Source organism: Castor canadensis, chromosome 3, assembly GCF_047511655.1.
Source record: "Castor canadensis chromosome 3, mCasCan1.hap1v2, whole genome shotgun sequence".
Lineage (NCBI taxonomy): Eukaryota > Metazoa > Chordata > Mammalia > Rodentia > Castoridae > Castor > Castor canadensis.
This window is the reverse complement of record NC_133388.1, coordinates 3,738,388-3,762,055: the sequence shown is the minus strand read 5'-3', so window position 1 is coordinate 3,762,055 and position 23,668 is coordinate 3,738,388.

Sequence of the window (23,668 nt, the reverse complement as noted above, 5' to 3'; positions counted from 1 at the left end):
TCCTCATGTTCTCCATCCAAATAGCTGAAATAAAGGGGTGAGCCACTGGGACTGACATTAAAAGGAACATGAAATGGGAAAGTGAATGACAAGATTTACATTCTGTGGCTAGTCATTCAGTGGTCACTGGTTAATCTGAACCAAAGTTCCGTCCTTCTTTCCGTTTCTCACCCCCCTGCTCCTAAATCAGACTTGTGGATACAGTGATGCTCTCATGAGATGCCATAGTGGAAACTGTGCAACAGATTGGATAACAGGTGAGCACTCTGTTTGAAGAGCTCCAGGATGGCAGGAAAGTGACAGTCTAAGAAAGAACAGACCGGGAACTCAGGTGTCACCATTTAACTCTGGAGAAAGAGATGGAGGAAAGACATTCACAGGAAGTTTATACTGACCATTGCTATATAAACTGTAGCCCCTGCCTAGCATGTCTTATTTGACAGTGAAAAATACATCGATACAGAATCTTCTCCTTTATTACAAGAACATGCATGCTAATGGTGTGACATATAAAGAAGTTCTGAGCATTCCTACCAACATGGAGCTAAACACTTTCAATATCACTCCCGTGTCTGCTATTGGTTCTCCATGTGGTACATATGGAACAGAAGTGTTTCCTATAAAAATATTGTCATATTTATGTAGAGATGAAGCATTCTTCTCTATGAGTGTAAGTAATTATGAGACAAAAATCTCAGTGTGGTGTGGGAGAAACACACAGTGTGGTGGAGGAAAGAGCCTCCCAGCAAGACAGGCCCTGACATCATTCACAGATACCATCAACTAATTCTCTGTTGTCTGTTGTACCAAGTTTATTCACATGTGGCATTTTCTCTATACAGTAAGTTACCTAAGCAAAGTCAAATCTGAAATAACTGCATCTTTCATTTTGACTAACCTCACCACACCACAATAATTGACTTCAATGTTTTATCTTCACACACGGGGTTTTGTTAAACCAGTTAATTACAAACTTTTAATTTCATTTAAGTTATAAATATAGCCCTATATCTAGCTATTCAGATAAGTATAACTCAAAGGTGACCATGAACAAAGCTTGAACTCAGTTGATTTCCTTAATTATCATTGATTTCTTAATAACTCAGTCTTAATTTCACAATCTTAATCAAAATATATCACGAGTGAAGAAATTCAGCCATGAGTTTCATTACAAATTAAAAATAATAAAATAGCATTGAGAATGTTGGCTGATAAAGAATGAAAAAGAATGAATTGAAAACATGCAATGAACTTCCCTGCACCTCACACATGTGAAAGTACCAGTGGAGTATATATAAATAATTCCCTTTTCCCTTCTTGTATCTTCCTTGCATACAAAAGCCTTGTTAACAATTATAGATTTAAAACTCTATTAATATGAGTAAACAGTGACAACACATGTGAATGATGAGGCTTCTTTTTCAATACTACTTTTTATTTCTTTTGACTAATTGTAGGTATTTTCAGACTTTGCATGGGCTGACATGTTAATCTCATTACTGGGATATAGTGGGAATGGCGAGGGTGTATGAAGGTTAAGGTAAGGATATAGACTTGATGGATTTATATACTTATATGAAATAGAGCAAAAAAAACTCTTGAAGTTGCTGTAATAGAAACAGGGAGATGGTTGAGGGGAAGACACGATGGGAGCAATGTGACCAATGTACAATATAATCCTAATGAATACCACCCTCAATAATGAATATATCCCTAGGAATCATATGAAACCCAATTTGAAATAATGATCTAAAACAAAACTGGTGTGGTGTGGCGAAACTCATAGAGCAATTGTATAAGAAGTTTGACTCTGAGTTCAAACACCACTGCCACCAAAAGCAAAATATAGAAAAGAAACATTTCTGATGATCTCAAACAGGAGAGGTCTCCAGCATCAAAGTGCATGGTGGTGTCTAGTAAGAGCTTCTGGGTAGAAACTAGAGCTACAGGAAGAAAAGTTCATGTTTGTGTCTGCAACTACTGTTGGGCCTGAAGCTGAGCTTGCAGTTTGCTGATCTCCACCTACCAGTCACGGGTGCTGTGCCAGAAGGTTTCTGTCAGGGATCACATTTAAGTCCCCTCACTATGTCTCTTGCAGAGTAATACACAGTTCTGCCTCTGTGGTCACAGAGCTCAGCTGCAGGGAGAACTGGTTCTTGGATGTGTCTCTGGTGATGGAGATGTGGCTCTTGAGGGATGGGCTGTAGTTAGTGTTTCCAATATAAGTTATGTACCCCATCCACTCCAGGCTCTTTCCTGTGTCTTGGCAGATACAGGACCAATAATAACTTCTGGCTGCAATGGAGAACCTGAGAAAGCACAGGTGACAGATAGTGTCTGAGATGGGTTCACCAGGTCAGGTACTGACTCTTTTAGCTGCACTTGGCCCAGGATACCTGTGGATAAGGAGAATCATCCTGTCAGTCACCTGTGGTCACAGACTCCCCCCAGGCATGTGTGCAACATTAAGGATACACACCATGGCAGTCTTTCAGTAGGCAGAGCAAAGACACAGCAGTCTCATCTTCTAAACCACAGCCCTGCATTTCCCAGACCCCTTATCCCTGTGTAAGAAGATAGCTGTGAGTTATCCTGGTATGAGGGGGCGTTCAATGTAGACTTGAATAATAATTTGCGTGTTGGGTAGGGAATGATGTCAGGCTGTCCTGGTCCTGCTGTACCCTGGGAGGTATCTCTGTTCTAGTGTTGAAGAGATGATTACATTAGTGATAAGAGGTTATCTAGAAAGATAATGGAAGTTGGGCCATGGACAATTCTACCTGCATAGGACATGACTTCCATCCTCCAAGCCCATTCTCACTTTTGTCTCCAGAACAATACACTCTTCTACTCAGGCTCTGGAATGTCTTTCCTAATGCTTTGACCAGCACAGCTTTGCTTTGTCTCTTTTCCCTCTTCAGTGATTTTTTTTCACAGGTGACTCGGGCATTGTTAGATTGTTACCCTGTTGCTTTTAGAGGAGGACAAGTCTTCTCTTGTGCTCAAATCATTCTGTGTTGCAAGGCATTCATGACCTAGGAAGATAAACACTAGTTCAAATGATGTCTGTGGGTCATGCATGCTAACAAACTCCTATAAGGTACATATTCGTGCTATCACAGGCAATATTGGATTTCATAAGCAAAAGTAAAACAAAAGGCTGAGGACATGGCTTTGGTGGGATATCTCTTGAAGTCCAAGGTCCTGGGTTCAATGTCCAGCACTGCAGCCAATGCTGCCTGTGCTGAGCCTTATTCACAAAAAGGATTGAGAGCATTTGCAGGACAGACATAAGCAATCTGCCTTCAATGCCCCATTCCCCAGATGAGAATTCTGCACCGACTATGGGATCATTCCCATCAATATCCAGATTACTCTTGTTCTGCATAGGTTATTCCTGCATTTAAACTACTATACAGATGAGATTCCCTCATTGTAACCAACTCATAATTCAACCTTCCACAGGCTGAAATGTCCCTCATTATGACACCCAATAGACTTTAAGATTATTTCACCTCTCTGCTCCTTAAAATCAACTTTAGAAACTTGCCTCCAGACCACATAACCTACTTCTTCTCTTATACATCAGGTTCAAATTCACCTTGTCCCTTGTGATCTCATTAAGATTGTGGCCAGCAGGACACCAACACCAATTCCCCAGTGAACAGAGAATGTCAGGAACCCATGAGTTGATACTTTGTCAACAAGATTGAGAAACATCATCACAACCAACAGGTAGGAATTAAAGAAATTCACGTTTTAGATTCATATCAATTCTGACCAAGCCATCTGTGTCAGTTCTTCCTTTTCTCTGCTCATCTACCTGGGGAACTAGGATGGTAATTTTCAGAAATTAAAAGGACATCCCAAAGTCAGAGACAAATCTCTACTCAGAGCACAGATTACATGAGAGATATTGGCTACCTGTCCAGGTACTGGCCATTCATGGGAACATGTGTGTCCTTCAGGGAGAGCTAACATGACTGGTTGAGAAGTGCACTCAGGCTGTTGGGGCCACCTTTTCTATCTAAAGGAGGCAGGGGAATAGAGGTTCTTGCATTCATTCTATCTATGATTCCCATCTAGGTGGAAATACTGGTATGTATCCTAGACTTCGTTTGTTGTTTTGATGGTTCAATGATGGTGAATTGCCAATTTTTCTCAGGGTACCATCCAACAAGGATCCTCCATAATTCCACCTCCTTGGCAGCTGTAATATAAACAAATATTAGATCAAACGTTTTACTTGCCCTTAACAACACATAAAGTTTCCATAGATATGTCTTAAAGTGCCTTTTTATGTGTAAGTTGGAAATTTCTTGGATCTCAGGATGTGGATATGGTTCATACATTGGTGAGTAGTTCTTGTTATCAGACATACATCCATGAGATCCTTTCACCCATTACCACAGGATGTTATTTACTTATTTATTTTAAGTAATTATTTATATGTATTTATTTATTTTGTGTTGGGCTTACAAAACTTGTCTATTTTGATTCCATCAACTACCACAAAGGCTATAATATGAAAAGTGACCTTCAATTCAGAATATCTAGGGGAGTTCTTATGTTCCTATTTATTTTGAGTTTACTCTTCTATGAAATTGATATCACTCTGCTTCTAAACCATTAGGGTCCTCACCATGAAAATCCAGTTCACAGTTATTCCATTGCTGGGATCTTTGAATGTGTAAAATCATTTTCCAAAGGTCTTGCTGTAAAAGTGGAGGGAAAGTCTGTATTTCAAAAATAAAAAGATTTTTACACTCTGAATTTCAGGGAGCAACTTCCCAGGTGTGGGGATAAAATTCATTGTTTGGAAACCAGCTGTTAACTGACTTTCTGGGAGGAACCTAGGGTAAGTAGTTCCTGAGGATCCCTGGAGTCCTCTCCTGCTGATCTTTTGTGATTTTCACTGGTCCTGGGTGCCCCCTGGTGATGCTGAGAACACTCTGTTCTTCCTGAATTTTCATATCAGTCTTGGATAACCCATGTGGGCCCCAGTGCCCTCTGCTGGTTGTTAGCACATCTGCAGGGCGATTGTGTCTGGGCTCCAGATCACAGTGCTAGGGCATAGAAAAACACACCAATGTCTTCAGCCATCACATTGCTCAGCTATTACAACCCTTGGTTTTTATCTGGTTTCCCTGGATATAATGAACCCAAATGTGCACCCCTTAGCCCAGATAACATCCCTGCTCATCCCTGCTCAGTCGTACCCAAGACACAGAATATTCAGACACTGAGAGTGTGTGTGTTGCACAGATAAGGCTGAGCATCTGGAAGGAACTTGACTGCTTCCTCCCATTACACTAGGTGACTCTTGTCCTGGGCCCCAGAGATAGGAAACAACCATAAGTCACACAGACACATCCTTTCCTCCCCACTGTCCCATTCTTGAAATCCATGAGTCATTCACCACTGAGTACAGCCACCAGGGAGAACAAGAGTGAGGGGGAGACCATGTATTTGTTGATGTCTGCAGATTTGTAAGAGACCCCGTCCGTATCATGGCAGTTTACCTACCTCATATACTTATCGTTGATCTTGGGCACATTTGCGTAGGTGGAGGTGACAGTAGAATAAGTTGAGTAGATTATATGTGGAATATCAGAACTGCTATGGCTATCTTGTTGTAGGTTCAGGGTCTGGTTCCATGATGTGAAAGTGAAGGGGAGTAATGAAATTTGGGAAGAGGTGAGGTGGACTGTACCTGGGATTTGGGGAATCCTTCAATAACAGCTGCTCTTGCAACCCCTTACTCAGTTTTCCTTGGAAATAAAGTTTGAATACATTATCACCAATTGATTAATTGTAGGAGTATAACTACTCAAAATTCTATGGTAATATGAGTTAGGTAATCTCTTGAAACTCGAGAATTAACAGAAATTGATTCCATCCTTACAATCACCCATGCAGAATATGTAAAATGTGTATGAAATGTTAACTATTGCATAATTCATGTACCTTGACTTCAAACCTTCTATATTATCCAAAATATTGAGAGTCTTATATGTGTGTCATTTATTTGGTTTTTCAAGTTTTTGCTTTCTTAAATTTCAGTTTTATTTTTTCCATCATTTTAATCTATTTTTTCTATTTATATTTGCATTCATTTATAATACAAGTGGGTTTCATTGATATCATTTCATAGATGTATAGATTATATTGTGAGAAAGTTCAGGCCTTATATGGAATCCTTTTCCACACTTTGCAATGTCTTCTTAATTTCATCTAGCTATTTACCTGTATTCTCTTTCAATATATTCAAATGATTTTTAGTCCTCAATTTCATTGGTCATTCTTATAATCCATCTTTCTCCAGGATTTCATTCACTTCACTCTCACCGCCCCCTGCTAGTCCTGATTGCCCCTGCATGGAGGTTTCTGTCTGCATTCACATTCAAGTCCCATCACAGTGTCTCTTCCACAGTAACAAATGGCCATGTCTTCAGTTCTTAGGCTGCTCACTGTTAATGAAACCTGGCTCTTGGAGGGGTCCTTGTTGATGGTGAGATGGGATTTATGTGTTGGGTTATGAGTATTTCCATTACTCCATATGACATCCATCCATTGCAGGCCCTTTCCTGGAAGCTGGCAGACTCAGTTTATATTATTGGTGGTTAATGAGAATCCAGATACAGTACAGGTGAGGAACAGGGTCTGTGAGGCTTCACCAGGCCAGGTCTTGACTCCTGAAGCTGCATTTGGGACAGGACACCTGGTGACAAGAAACATCAGTTTAACACACCAGAAACCTCATGCTCAAGTCTGTCACCTGAGACCCCTGAGACCCTCACAGCAGTGAGGTGCCACCAGGCAGAAGAACAGCCCCATGACCTCCATGCTTTGTGTAGTCACCCTGAGAAGGAGACTGGGCTGGTCGGCCAGGGTTGGGCTTTCAGCATGAGCCTAGCAGCTGCTTTGCATGGAGAGACACCTGTGGATAGATGTGGGGAGCAGAAGGCAGGGTCTACTTCATTCCTCCTCAGGGAGACTGCTTTGCCTTGTGCTGCTTACAGGAACTTGGGACACAAACTTCAGAGGGCGTTGCCTCCCTGGAAGTCCTTCGTCCAGACAAATAGGAAGTGTGGGGTGAAGAGGGTACATGGTTAGAGTCACAGTCCATGTCTGAATGTTGTCCATTACTGTCTACATCATGCTGTAGGAGGAGACCAGGATGTGACATCCTCAGTCCGTTTCCAAACCACTCTTTTGTAATTAGGATATATACATTATACAAGGATTAATTCATAGTGACAATTCTGATTAGATTTATATTGTACATTAGTTATATTGCCTCCATCATCTCTCCCTTTAAACCCATCCCCATGGCACTTAAAGGAATTGCAGGTGGTTTGTTTGTTCTATATCATACAGTTATATGAATCACTTTACTGTATCCACTCACCTTAATCTCATTCCAGCCTCCTATTAGTACCCCCCATTCACTTTACTCTTTTACAGTCTTGTTTTTCATTATCAATATTTAGGTTGATATTCATAGGTATTTCTCAATATATTCCCTTTTAGTTTTCTTTCCAATGTTTAGTTCAACCCCTTGCATTATTTTCCTTCCTTTTTACCTCTCACACCAATTTCTCAACAGCATTCAGTACACAACCTTATATGCCCTACCTTCACATTTTATGTTATGTGATATTGCTGATGTTCTATCATTCTCATTTACTTTCCCTCTCCCCAAGTTCCATACAGTACTTCCTCTGTTAAGTCTGTTCCCCATGTGAGTTTTTCTATGATAATGCTTACTTCTTTGTATACTTTTCTCTTTTGGCTCTTTCATTTATGTATGAGAGAAAACATATGGTCTTTGCCTTTCTGAGCCTGGCTTACTTCACTTAACATAATGTCCTCCAGTTGCATGCATTTACGTTCAAACTACATGTCATTATTTCTTATGACTGAATAAAACCGCATTAGTATATATAGCACTATTTTCTGATCCATTCATCATTTTTAGGGCTCCTGGGGTGATTCCAAAGCTCAGCTTTTGTGAATACTGTTGTGATGTAATGGTGTCTCAATTGTATTCTGACTTATGCTCCTTTGTGTAGATGCCCAGGAGCAGTATCTCTTGATCATATGGAAGTTCTATCTTTAGATTTCTGGGAATCTCCATGTTGTTTTCCATAGGGATTGTACTAATTAGCATTACCCACAACATTGTATAAGGGTTCAGGTTTCCATGGATCCTCTCCAGCATTTGTGGTTGTTATTACCCTTGAATATGGCCAGTCTAACTCATTAATGGTTCAGGTTTTAGCAAGGCAGCATGTGCAACAATGCCTTCTGTTCGGCATGGGGAATATATTTTTAAGAGATGGACTAAATTTCCTTTCAGATGTATGAAACATTTTCTCTGATCTGCATGAATAAATTTTTAACATAATAAGCTGCTAAAGGTCCTATCTCTCTACTCTGTTGCATTGTAGTTGAATTTAAACATGTAAAAATCAAGAGACACATTGAAACCTAGCACATCTGATACTATTAATGTGATTTGCCCATGTGTTAACCAAACATGTTGTAGTTAATTTTTTTCTTTGAATATTGCCTTATTTTAAAGGCCCTAATGTTAAAATCTTGCATGCCAGCCTGTGGAGCTATTGGGTGGTAGAATCACTAGGAGGTGGTGCCTACTGTAGGGAAAGAAATTCATTGCTACTGTACTCTTAAAGACAATATAGTCATCCAACCAGTTCCTGTGAGGCCCTCCAGGAAACGTTCTTTTTCGCCACATACACAATAAATGGTCTTCATCCTAATGGTACTGATAATTTTAGCAATGGCACCCTTCTGGGCCTGGTGGATACCTGTCTTCAGGCATGACACCCTTCTGGGCCTGGTGGATACCTGTCTTTTGGTCTGGCCAAAATGCAAGTATTCTCAATCTTGCCATTCTGTTCTCTGCTCCACTTTTCATTGTAAATGTGACTAAAAGTAGCCAGTAAATACCCAGACTGCTGCCTGAGTGATATGGCTTTTTAAGCTAGTGACTCCAGCACATCTCCTTTCCACTTGATCACCCACAAAATCTGAGCATGTGTAAAAATTATAGAAAGGTCTTTAACATAATGCAGCTCTGATTGAGCTGCGGACATTATTGACTTTTTCCTGTTTTTTCTCAACCTGTGATTTTCCCTATTCATTGGGTGGAGAAATGTATGTCAACTCACTGTGCTTTCCTGACTATCTAATGATTGCATATAAAGACATCACACCAGCACATCACACTTTCTGTCAACACAACTCTGAGTATCTTGGTCTTGTGTCTGACTGTCAGCCACATAGTTTATGCATCATCCTCATCGTAAGAGTGATGTAGAGTCTGCAGGACTCAGAGTCAGGAGATGTTTGTCATCTCTAAAACCCAGGAAGAGAAAAGAGGCTAGAATTCACCTATTGACTGAACACATTTCACTGAACAAATTGAGTAGGTAAGAAGGTAAACATGAAAGACAAATCCAGAACAAGGAATCCTTGTCCCATTCTGGTGATTTTATATGCTCAGTGAACTTTCAAATCCTCATGAATCTTGTTATGAAAACAAAGGTTAGCAGATATGTGTGAGAAAGCTGACTTGCATTGCTAGGAAGTCCTGCTTCACAGGATTTTATTGGTATTGAAATAATTAAACAAACAATTAAGGATATTAGGTAAATCAAAGATAAGTCTAGGAGATTATTTGCCACAGTCATTGTTGTTGATACCATTGTTGATTTGATTTCTGAAATGAAATCTCAGATTTCATGTAGGTCACAGGAAAAGTTGAAAATGACAGAGATTAACAAGAGTTTTCCTTTAATAGTTTCATTTTGACAGTAAGAACAGACTGAGTTTTAATTCCCTATAGTTTAATATGTACACAGGTGTGTTCCTACTGTTTTCTATAAAACTAACTAGATAGAAAACTTTTCATATGGCATTATATTAAGTTCCATTTTAAGTACAGCATAAGATTGCATACTCTGAAAACTCAGTGTCTGTATGTCTGTCGACAGCACTATCTGGAGGTACCTCACTAAAACTCTCCATTTTCAGAGTAGAGGGCAATGAGGGAAGTCAATCAAATGTGTAGTAGAAATATAGAAACTGAGCCCACCAGGGAGAGTCAAATTCCTCATCATCAGGAAACTACATTCTGGTGAGATGCAGAGACTACAGATGTTTGAAGCCAGTGTGAGTGGAGACTAATCCTTTTTAGCACTGTACCCAAGATAGTTAGGATTCTTTCTGCATTTCTGCCCATTGGGCCTTACTCTGCATATTCACCTCCTTAGGAACAAGTTGTGTGTTATATGTAACATGGAGATTTTCCATTCCCTTGTAGTTAAAGGCTTCACAGAGTTGAAAGAAAGAGTTTAGAGCAGTTAGGCCATTTACATTTACTTATGCAAATTTTAATGTAATGTATATAATTTATAAATTTAAATTTTTATGCATTAAAAGGAAATTAAATAATGTTTACAGGATGTTAGTAAAAACATATAGTTTAGTGCATACATGGCTGTGTCAAGTCTATGTCTTATGAAATTAACTTGATGTAAATCACTTCTGATGGTACTATATTAAGCTCCATTTAAAATACAATCTAAGTGTACATTATCTAAACCCTCAATGGCTGCGTGGCTGTTCCTAGAAATCTCTTGAGAACAACCCTTGTATAGGTTCCACAGAAGGTAATATGGTTAAGCAGATAGAGCCTGTGCCCTCTGACCACCCCTGCTCAGTCCAGCAGTCCCCTAAAAGTCACCTGACACTGGAGGTTGAATCTACCCTTTCAGGAGGTGTCTCACTCCACATCACTCTCCTCAGAGGAGGAGACTTATAGATCCTCATAGTGGACACTCAATGGGACATAGGAGTAGTGACCCTCAGGCATCTCTACTTTGGGATGCTGGTGTCAAGAGGGTTTTCTTCTCTGGAGATTGGGATGAGGCAGCTGTCACCAACCTGGAGCTCCAGTTGTCACTGTGCAATCTCTTCAAGACCATTCTCAGTGGTTGTCCTGGAACATGGCTGGACAGTGGGTTATTGGACTCTGAAAGAGATGGCATAATTGAGCTGAAGTTTGTTGTTTAAAGGCTGAAGGTCATAACTGTGTCCCTGTGCTGATGTTTTCTTGGTCTCTTGAGATGTTACTTTCATTTCAAGTCTATGGTTACTCATTTAGACTGAATACTCTGGAGATGTTTCATGCCAGGTTTTCCAGTGATCTAGTGGGTGAAAGCAGAAGATTTAAGTCTTGGTTTCTTTGTGGGATTCTGGTCACTCTGCATAGGAACATGGACAGTTGATTTGGCGGCTGTGGACATTTTCCTGTGCTGAAGATTGCAAGCAGGACTTTTTATTTACATCAGGTGACTGGGTTGGTGCCAGAAGTTTGGGCATCTTGCCAATGCATGCCTTTTGGAGGCAGGTTCAGGAACACTGAGGATCCCATCCTCTGGACTTTGTTTGGCCATCCTCATAAGAACAACAGTCTCCTGACCTTAACTCCTTAATGCTGGCCTGGAGATGTCAGTAAAAACCAAACATTGAACTTTCTTTTGCCTAGGTGAAAAGAAGGTAATGTTTGCTCCCCTCATGGGAGACACCTTAAGACACAGGGAGCCCATTTCAGATATATTGGTGGTTGACTGACATTTTTCACTCTTGTTGAGGAAAAATCTGCTCTTCTTTCTATAGCCAAACACTAGCTTGCTTGGTTGTTATAGGAAAGATAAGCATCTAAGTTATTCATTGGTGTTTTCTCAACATAAAATTTCTCAATAATCGAGCAACTAAGATAGGGAGGATATAACACTAATATTAACAAGGAAATAATTGTAAGTTCTCATATTAAATATGGAAGGAGAAGAGTGTGGTGTCCACACTCTAGGCACTTGTACACAGAAGGACGAGGTGTGATGATGGGGATTTCCAGTCACCCTGTCAAATATCATCATATTTTATACCATAATGAGAAACAAAAATCATTCCAAATTCATGATGTTTCTGTTGAATAAAAGGCATTTTTCTTATGCACTTATGGGGAGCTAATTGAATAATAGTAATTTAAGATGGTCAATAAGATTTTATCTTTCTAAAATTTAAAATTCTTACATGTAAGTTTCTAAGATTTAAACAAATAAGATGAAATTAGTTCCCATGTCCTCACTTGAACATCATTGAAGACATAGAATTCATTTGCAAGAAAGAAATATAATGAAAAATGATGTATGGCACCACAAAAGTACACAAGCTGGCCTCTGATTAATGAGAGGGGGGCCTTGAAGATACCATTTCATTCACAGGGAAAATGGAAGACAGCAAACATAAGACAAAAAGCCAGGGACAGCAAGGGGAGGCTCACCCTCAAATCCTCACTGGACTCTGTAACTTAATCCAATTGTGCCCCTGCCTCCCTTGGTGAATTCTGCAAAATTTCTGGACTAGAGCCTTCCTGTGCTGCTCCTATTGCTCAAGGAAGAAACAATGTTAGGTGGATATATCCAGATTACGCACAACCTGGAGAGAAATTTATCTGGTTCCAGTATTATTGAGTGTTTCTCCTAACTCATGCTGTGCATCCCCATGAACTGTGCAGAGTCTGCTCCATCACTCATCACACACCATCCCATAAGTTCTGAAAGGTCACGTACAAACTCAATGATATAGGCCTCAGTTTTACAGCATATAATTTTGGAAATGTTCAAGCTTAACTTTATGGAAATTAATTAGAAGAGCCTATGGCAATTGTGGGTTTTAAAAAAGCAGATCTGCATCCCTCACCTGATTTCACACTCAACAGTTAGGACATAGCAAGCACTGATAATGACTCTCAGAGAAGAGCAAGAAACCTCTGCTTTTTTTTGATCCTTTGAAATCTTGATGCAATGAGCTAGAAATGCAGGATATTTTCATAGCATATATTCCCAGAAGTCATGTCCACAATGGCATGTACATTTCTGAATCACATGACAACAGAATATCAGATAGTGTCAGACTGAACTCCACTTCTCCTGAAGTGTCTGAGGCCAGAACAGACAAATATGACCTCCAGTTTACACAGTCTGTGTAGATCCAACTTAATACTGGGTCTTTGCCAAGGGAAGCCGTTCTCTCTTAGGACCATAGTCATGTCAACACTATGCTTACACCAAGTATCACCTGCCTGAGGAGTGGCCAATTCTGCTCTGGAGACTTGCAGTCAAAATTGGAGTGTGTGTGTGTGTGTGTGTGTGTGTGTGTGTGTGTGTGTGTGAGAGAGAGAGAGAAAAAGAGACAGAAAGATACATGTGTATGTAGGGGATGCATGTGTGTGAGTGTTTGACTATTGTTAAGCCATAAATTACTGAGGGTTAATTTACATATATCCAAATGCATGCTGAAAATACAGATTTGTATAGATCGTGAGAACTCTTCTGGTATGGTAAAATGTCCTCTCAGGGTGAAAGTTCTGGTAATCTGTGGGCACCAATAACAACATGCACAGCATTGTGCAGATCTGTCAGAGGGATTGACTCTGAATGTACTATGATATGGAGCAGGTCATTGGGAAGAGAGGACATGGGATCCATCTGAGGGTGGAGGAGACTCATGTGTGTCATGATTCTTTATAAAGTTGACAGTTACCAGCACTGTTTCTTAAATTTCATTGCAATCAAATGCTTCATCTAAATGATTTTTCTGGAGATGGACCTGAGGGAATGAGAGTCAAATCTGACCTCAAGGAATGAACATTTCTAATGCTCTGAGACCAGAGAGGTCTCCAGAATCACTATGCATGGGACTGTTAGGAGGAACTGGCTGGGTGGAAACTTCAGCGTCTCAGTGAATTCACTGATGCCTGCCAACTTCTGTGTGTGCTGTTCGCCCCTACTGAGCCTGAGCGCCCCTGCAGGGTGGTTTGTGCCTGGGCTCACAATTAAGTCTCCTCACAGTGTATCTGACACAGTAATAAAGTGCCATGTCATCCGTGGTCACAGTGCTTAGCTGGAGTGAGAACTGATTCTTAGAAGTGTCTCTGGAGATGGTGACTTGGGCACTGAGGGACGGAGTATAGCCAGTGCTACCATCATAACAGATGTGCCCTATCCACTCCAGCTCCTTAAATGGGGGCTGCCAGATCGATGCCCAGCAGTAACCAGTGGTTGTGATGGAGTAACCCAAGACAGCACAGGTGAGAGACAGGGTTTTTGAGGGCTTCACCAGGCCAGGTCCTGACTCCTCAAGCTGTAGCTCTGACAGGACAACAAGAATTAAATGTTATCATTCCCTGTTAAATGGATGGAATTGGAGAACATCATTCTGAGTGAGGTTAGCCTGGCCCAAAAGACCAAAAATCGTATGTTCTCCCTCATATGTGAACATTAGATCAAGGGCAAACACAACAAGGGGATTGGACTTTGAGCTCATGATAAAACCAAGAGCACACAATGGAGGTGAGAGGATAGATAAGACACCTAAAAAGTTAGCTACCATTTGTTGCTTTCAATCCAGAGAAACTAAAGCAGATACCTTAAAAGCAACTGAAGTCAATAGGAGAAGGGGACCAGGAAGTAGAGAAAAGGTTAGATCAAAAAGAATTAACCTAGAAGGTAACACACATGCACAGGAAATTAATGTGAGTCAACTCCCTGCATAGCTATCCTTATCTCAACTAGCAAAAACCCTTGTTTCTTCCTATTATTGCTTATACTCTCTCTTCAACAAAATTAAAAGGTAAAATAGTTTCTGCTGGGTATCCAGGGGATGGGGAGGGAGAGGGAAGGGGCGGAGTGGGTGGTACAGGATGGGGTGGGGCAGGGGGAGAAATGACCCAAGCATTATATGCACATATGAATAATAAAAAAAAAGAAAATTAAAAAAAAGAAAAGTCATTCCTGCCAGTAATCTGTAGTCACAGCCTCCCCAGGATCCCATGTGCAACAATGGGGACACTCACCCTGGGAGGCTGTCACCAGGCACAGAAGAAGACCCAACAGTCTCATCTCCTAGACCACAGCCCTGCCTTCCCCTGAGATCTCAGCTCTGTGCAAGGAGAGAGCTGTAAGCTCCCAGACGCTCAACTGGGATTTAACCTAGAGACTGAATAATAATTTGCATGTGGTTAGTCCTCTTCTTATAATGCAGAGGGACTGAAGTTAAGATTAATCTGTTCTTTCTGTTCCCATGATATATCACTTTTCTGGAAACAAGGGATGTTGAATCACTGCTAGAATAGCACACGTCCTAAAAGTGTTGATGGAAGCTGGCCAAACGATGCCCTTGTCCTCCTGACTGCAGAAACATTTTATCCACTTCTCTCTTCCTTGTTCCAAGAAAATCTCCACTATCAACTCAGGCTGTTGTTTTTCTCCCTGAGGGCTTATTCTATCACAAGTACCTTTCTCTCTTCCTTTTCCCTCAGTCAGGATGAGGCTAATGTCCCTTATGTGACTGGCACATTGCAACATTGTCATTCTAACTTGAGGTCAAGGATTGCATCTGCTCTAAGCCAGCCTGTGAATCCCAGTGACTGTCCAATAACGGCCCTCATGCAGCAGGTCCATTCAAACTGTCCTGAAGTCATGGGATGACAGTCATTCATGCTTTTGCCAGTGAAGGCATTTGACAATGACTGTGAAAACAGGTGTATGCAGCCCCAGGTCCCTGATTCAGATGAAAATCTGAGTCTTGTTGACTTCCACATTTTGACTGTGGGAAGAATGGGGATGCCCTGTGTAGGATCTGCAGAGGTGATTCCTATGACTGAAATCTTCTCTGTCTCTGACCTGCGGCCCCACATCCTTAATGGTTTCTCCTGAAATAAAGTCTTAATACATCTCTTGCACATTAACCATGTTTTCAATCCAACATCCTGGAACATAGTCCAGTCATGAGGCTATGAACAGAGTATAGGAAGGGATGATCCTACAGGATCATTCTGTAGGATCCTGGGATGGAGCAAATTCCACCAAACTGGACCACTGGCTTGGGGAGGTTTTCCTCATAGGATCTTCCTCCCACATCTTGGGCCTAAGGATGAGTCACTTTCCTTTCCTGTATACCAAGTCTCTGCCTTGTGCTGAGACTCCCTATAAAGTTATGAATTATGCAAGAAAACATACAAAATTCATACCATTCAGTCCAAGAGAGGGGACCATGGTCATGACATAGCCTGTCACTCATGAACACAAACATTCATGTCCATCTCACGTGTAAAATGTAGTGAGTGCTTCTCTAAGAGAATATAATGTTTGACCCGCCAAAAATTTCTCAAAATATCAGGACTGGTTTCCTATGAGAGTTGTGGCAAACTAAACTCTGAGTATGTAAAAATAAAAATTAAAAAACGAATTAAATACTTACAAAATACAATGACTCAGGGAAAGCATTCTCACACCAAAGAGAGGAGTTGTAAAATAATGAGGAAGTAGAAAAAAGCAAGATAAATTTCTGACAGTGCAAGCAGTAAGTCCTGTAGTTCTATTTCTGGAATCCAGCAGGACACAAGGCATCAGGATGAGATTGCTAAGGACCATGGACAGCCCTATTCCCACAGCTTTGCTGCCTGCAGCTCATGTGGCCACTCACTGGACCCTGCTCTGCCATCTGTTTACAGATTTCCTCAGTGCATGGTCAACATTTCTGGCATTGCTCACACCCTGCTTTACTACAAATCGCTTTAACATCTTTCTGTCTCACACTTTCAGGGAATGCTGAAGGGCTTTGGGAGTCTGGACATCTTGGATTACTTTGAAAATTCACACTCTTGCATTCAGCATGCCTGAAGTATTTAGATCACTTAAGTGACACCCAGGTCAGATGCTGGCATGAACTTTACCATGGTGTCCCTGCTCCACACTTGCAGAGAACTCTGAGCATCTTGATACAGTAACAATGAGAACCATGTCTCATGAAAACAATTTCACGGAATACCTGTGTCTGGAGTGTGCCCAGGGCTACTTTTCATAGGAACATCTTTTAAAATAGTTTACAAATTTATACTTGTGATCTTGCGACGGATGGAGTTGTGTTCCATAATGTTGTATTGTAAAATATTTTTGCTGTCAATTTTGTTATTCACAAGTGCTCCTCTCTAGACAATTTACATGAACTAGTAGTTCGTGCAAGCCACATCTCTCCAACATCTGTTTCTCAGAAATTCTAAGGCCAGAGTCATGTACAGCAAGATGGGATTGAGAGGTGGTCACAGAATAGCCTGTCTTCAGGTCAGTGAGGCCATCCAGACAGAGCTGCTATCAGTTTCCAAGGTCTGTGTGGACCTTTCCTGCACTCTCATTCTTGAGTCACTGACAAGGGTGCCCACTATGTCCTAGGACCATGCTCATGTCCCCACTGTCCACACACCAGGTAACACCTGCATGAAGACTGGGCACTTCTGGCTCTGAAGAACTGCACTGGAGGGTGGAGTGCTTGTCTCTTTTTATATCACAAAATAGAAAGGTAGATCATGTATATCAAAATTGATTTTGAAGAAATGCATTTCTATTGCTTTTGATGAGTTTTGAGATTTCATATCAAAGGTCACCAACCTCACTCTTAAAGACATTTGGGTTCAAATAAAACCTTCTTATTGTTATTGTCTTGTCATTGCCAAAAGTTTGGTATTATAGAATGTCTCTAAGCACAAGATGGAAGTGTGGAAATCCTGTCCTTAACTGTGACACTGAAAATTGTCCACAAATTGTCAAAGGACCTCTGGTGGAAACTTTTGGTGATGTTTGTTCAGAATGTCAACATTCACTATATTGTCCACATGAATCCAAGGGGAGAACTTTGAATGGAGGGAATGACTGAGAAGAAGTCAATGGAAAGGAGACACGAGGATCTTTATGACGGTGGAGGAGAATCATGGGGCATTAAATGTTTACAAACATGTTATATAATGTAATAATATAGTCAACTTCATTCCAATCTTGGGCTTCTTTGTTATTATTTTGAAGAACATATTGAGATTGGAAATGCCAGCCAAGCCTGACCTCTACAAGAGGAAAGTAATCTGATGTTTGGAAGAGGAGAAGTATCCAGAATTACTCTTGTGTTGTTGTTGGGGGAGATGGGGGGCTGATAAACCACAGAGTCAGAAATGAAAGTCCATGCATCCCACTCCACCAGCTCCTGGGGCTGCCTTGTGCTCACTGTGTGCTCAGCGTCCCCTGCTGGTCCTGACCTCCCTGCAGGGAGTTTTGTGTCTGCCCTTGACTATACAATAATGCCATTGTTATGTCTAGCACAGTAATACATGACCATGTCTTCAGCTCTTAGGCTGCTAAGTGTTAAGAAAATATGGCTCTTGGACGTGTCCTGGGTGATGTTCAGTCAGGATTTACAAGCTGGGTTAAATGCTGTGCCTCCATTATTCCATGTTAAATTATACCATTCCAGGCCCTTTTCTGGAGGCTGGTGGATCCAGTTCAAAACATAAGCTGGTTAAAGAGAACCCAGAGACAGTGCAGGTGAGTGACAGGGTCTGTGAGGGCTTCACCAGACCAGGTCTTGACTCTTCAACTTGCACCAGTGACACCACACCTGGGGACAAGATGGATTCAATTCATTCAATCACACAAGAAATTCTATACCCATTCCCTCCTCTAACACCCTCTGAGACACACAAACCAGGGAGCTGCCATCAGATACAGGAGCAGCCCCAGGCCCTCCATGGTCTGTGAAGGGTCCTGTGAGAAGGACATTAGGGATACTCAGTCAGGCCTGGGGTTTCTTCCTGAGCCTATGGGCTGCTTTTCATGGTAAAGCCACTGAAGATAGAAGTGGGGAGCAGATGGCAGTGTCTCCCTCTCCCTCTCAGAGAGAGTGCTTTGCCTGTGTTTCTTAAAGGAACTTAGGGTACCTACCTCAGAATGCTTTGCCTATTTTGATACACTGTGTTCATTCAAACTGAAAGGAGACTACGAAGACTCAGTCCTTTTCCTTGTCTCTGTGGCTTCTCAGGGATGGTTCAAATGGCCCATGGCACTGTGTGCAAGGGTAGCTCATGCTGGGAATGAGGAAGGCATGTTTAACAGAAGGTTTAAACTTTACTTCTTCCTATGTAACATTTTTCCTTTCCTCAAGCCTGTATTTTTAAGTATATAAGCTCACAATTGTTTACCACTCAACTCTGTTCCATTCTGGCTGATGTTTAAAACATATTAACATTACAGTAGACATTCAAACCAAGGAACTATTATATTGTTGATGTTGCTTGCCTCCTTGTTCATAAAAATAACTGGGCTGAATTTTAATTTCTTATAATAATTTGCTATTTTGTCAACAGTTTGTACCTCAAATTCTCAATTGTTAAAATGTTTATTGTAAGCATTTGGAACCATTTGGTAGTGGAATTCTTATAAGGTGGTGCCTAGTGGGAGGAAGGAAGGTCATTATTGCTGTGCTCTTAAAGGGGATATTGCTGTCCCCAAGTCCTGTGACATCCTCCAAGAAGATTTCCTTTTCTCCATGTGCACAATATTTGGCTTCTACCTAATTGCACTGATAATTTTATCAGTCGTGTACTCCTTGGCCTGATATTTACTCATGTCAGGGCAAAGGGCAAATTTTCTCAATACCTCCATTCTGCTCTTTGCTCCACTTCTCTTTATAAATGTGGCTAAAAGAGTCAGTAGATAAACTGATTTCTGCCTGAGTGATGTAGTTCCTTAGGCCAGATAAATCGGCCCAACACTTTTCAGTTCATGCTCCCACAAAATCTCAGGGCATGGACAAAATATGTATTTTCTTTCCCATAATATAGAACTGGGAAGCACTACTCCAATTTCTCATAGAATCCTCACCTCCATGAACCCTCATCAACGCCATCTTTACCACCCACATTCCTGCCAGCATTATCAACTTCTGAAACTGCACTAGAATCACAATCATCCTCACCCAAGGATAGACATTTTCTCTAGCTGGCTTAAAAACTAGAATCCAATCATCAGGTAAAGTCACAGCAATGGACCTAGACCCTAATTTAAACATGTTTCCTTTATTTCTATCTTGTGTAAAATTGGGACCGGAAAGAGTTTAGAGAAATCCAAGCAGGTGGTAGTTAGGGAAATAATGGAGTTTTACTAAGGGAAGGGGGAATGTGATTACAGTTGCAGGTCTCTGACAGGTATAATGGAGGCACTGCATGCATGGAAATGGGGAGAATTTTTATTTTTGGTCATTTTTATATTACTTTTAAATTGGAGTTATTCCCCATTTCCAATGGCCAGTGGAATTAGCTGGCACACTCATGCACACATTTATGGCACACCTGATTCCTGTAGTTGAGCCTGGGAAAGGAAACTGGGGACAAGGAGAATCATTCCATTCAGTCACTGTATTCACAACACCCCCATGGACACATATGTAACACTGAATCACCCAACCTTGGGAACTGTCACCAGGCAAAGGAGAAGAACCAACAGATAAATCTTCTATAATACAATGCTCCCCCTCCTGCAGAGAAATCAGCCCTGTGTGAGGAGAGAGCCATGAACTCCCCCAGCCTGAGAGAATTATTAACCCAGACACTTAACAAGAATTTGCACTTGGGAAGTCACCTTCTCATACATGGGAAGGTTCTAATTCAGGATTCCTTTGGTCCTCCTGTGACACTGAATTGTTACTTCTCTTGAACTCAAGTGATGTTAAGTAAGTTTTCAGCCCACTTCAGGTATTTGAGAATGGCTGTGGGAGGGAGTATGTCAGGTCCCAGTTCCCTGACTTCACTGAAAACCTGAGGTTTGTCTGCCTTCACAGTTCTTCTGTGGGCAAGATGAGGCTGCCATATTTAGCTCAGCATAGGTGATTCCTATGACTGACATCTTCCCTCTCCCTGACCTGCTGCTCCACATCTTTAATAGTTTATCTAGATAGAAACACATAATACATCTCTTTTACATTAATCGATGTCTCCAATTCATCATTCTGAAATATTGCCCACACATGAGGTTATGAGTATAGGAAGGTAAAGGATGTACAGATGAGTATCTTAAACAGAAAATTGTCTGTTAATCCCCAGAGTTGGAGGGATCAACATTCAAATTCTGTAAAGGATGAACAGTTGAGAGAAGATATGAAAAGAAACACTTGACCTGAATTCATCCACAACAAGAGTGCTTGCTATTTGTAGACCACTCACCTGGAAGACAGTTGGACACACAGGTGTCACCACCCACAGAAGTGCCACAGTGCCAAGACCTAATTTAACATGGCATCCTGATGCCATCTTGGAGTCTGAATGGGGCAATAATGAAGAAATAATAGTTTTCTGATAATGTTTGGAGTTTAGTAAATGGGATTGCACTGATATAAAAGTGAAAGTATCTTCTTCCACTTTTATGTAATAGGAAGTTAACATGAATGCAAACGTGGACATGGTGTATGGAAAATTCAAAAAGATTTACAATAATGAACAGGATTTAAGTAGCTCAAATCCATTGCCATCACAGAAGTGTCTAAGATTTATGTCTCCAAAGGTGATTTCTAGAAAACATTTAACGAAAAACTCCCTCCAATTCTAAAACTGTTCTGAAACACTGTAAATAAGGGAAGTGACAAACTAATTCTGTGAACAACACTGCGCTAATACTGAAACCAAGAAGGAACACAAACAAAGGAAAACTACAGGTCAATAAAATATTCTCAACAAGACAGTAATACAATGAATCCAAAAGCCCATCAAAGTACTACCAGTAATGTTGAAGTTAGATTTATCCCTGGGCTGTTCCAGTGGTTCAACTGTACGTGCAAGTGAACAAGTACAACACATATTATCAGTAGAAGTAAGAGCAAAACTGATATGACCATTTCCATAGAGGCAGAACAGTCATTCGATGACATTTAACATTTTCATGATGACAGCTATCAACAAATTATCTATAGAATGTTGCAAGGTCCATTACTGTAAGAAAATTCCTGACACTGTAAGAAAATTCTTATGAAAAACTTTGTGTAACTCACAGTTTGTGAGGTTAAAATTCCAAAGAGAATGACAAATATTTTACTCTATCATTTAACATTACATCAATACAAATAATAAGAGAAGGAAAGAGCTCAGTGGCACAGCACTTACTTAACATGCATGGAGGCATGTTTTCCATCCCCAGAACACAGAATAAATTAAAATAAATTAAATTGTAGATCTGCATCTCTGTTAGAGACAAAATAATAAATTTTTCATGCGTATATATACCAAACCCAATTATCTTTAAAAGATGGCCTAATACAACAGAGTATTTTTATTCAGGTAGTTTTAGATGTATTCATCATTCAATTTGAGAAATCAAATTTGATAAATACATTTACATTAAATTAATACTATAATCACACATAAAAATTTTGAGTGAGGAAATAAAACTATGTGCCTGTGTCACATTTAACGGTTTCTGATTCCAAGCATGTGTTGAATATAAGGAATTAGATAAACATATCTTCCAGCTCAAATTCTGAGATTTTGATGAAGGCCAGAGGTGAAATTCAATTGGTAGAGCACAGTCTTCTCAAGGTGAAAGCATTAAGTTGTAACGCCAATATCCTTAGAAACAATTTTTAGGTAGCAAAGAAAATCAAAATTACTCTTGAACAGAAACCTGAATTAGTAATGTGTTGTCATTTGCACTTAAAATTATATATTGAACGATCTATAATTACTGATAAGATTTTTGAAACCTGAACTGTTATAATAAATGGAAAATTTTTCTTATATATAGCAGGAAGAAAACCAGAATAAATGTAAAGCAAGAAGATAGAGTTTGCAACTCTATCCACTATGTAGAAATGAAGTTAATGTTAATATAATAATGATTAAGGAGATCCACATGGTGGTAGAAGTCGTTTAAAATTTCAGTCATTCAAACTGTCACATCTTGTAAATTTTAATGAAAAAATTGTTATAGCAATAAATTTTCAATGCATATTTTTGGAATGGTTGAAACTTATTTTGTTTTAGAAAAGATTTAAGAGAAGCTTAGCATAGTTGTGGAATTAAAAATAATTTAAAGCCAGATTTAAATTGGCACATCCTAGGCCAGATTGTAACTTCAACATTTAGGATACAGTGTGCACTGACTATGGTGCTGAACAGAGGAACCAATGTGCTATACACTTGTGATGCTTAGGAATCCTGCCGAAAAGAGCTGGAAGCCTTGGGAGTCAATCAAGTCACACTTTCATGACACCTATGTGTCCTAAGCCTTCTGGATCCGGATCACCTCACATCAGAACAGGAGTTAAGGTTGTCCTGACCACAGCTTGTCTTCAGGGTCTGAGGCTGGACACAGACAGAGCTGACCTCCAGATTACAGAGGCTGTGTAGACCCTGATTGAAACCCCTACCCTGAGTCTTATCAAGTGAACTCCATTCTCACACAGGACCAAGGACCACTGTCTACATGCCATGTTACACCAGCATGAAGAGTGGGCTCCTTGGTCTCTAAGGTCTTGAATTGAGTGTTTGTGTGTGTTTATGTGTGCATGTTTTAACCACAAAACTGGAGAATATTTAAGTGTATCAATATGCTTTCTGAAATTACACATTTCTGTCATCATGATCCTTTTCAGAGATGAATGTCAGAGTTTCTCACCCTCAGACTATTTTCATTTGGAGTCAGTTAATTGCTTCTTCTGGGCACTGTCCTGTGATTTTTGGAAGTGTGTGGAGGTGGATGGT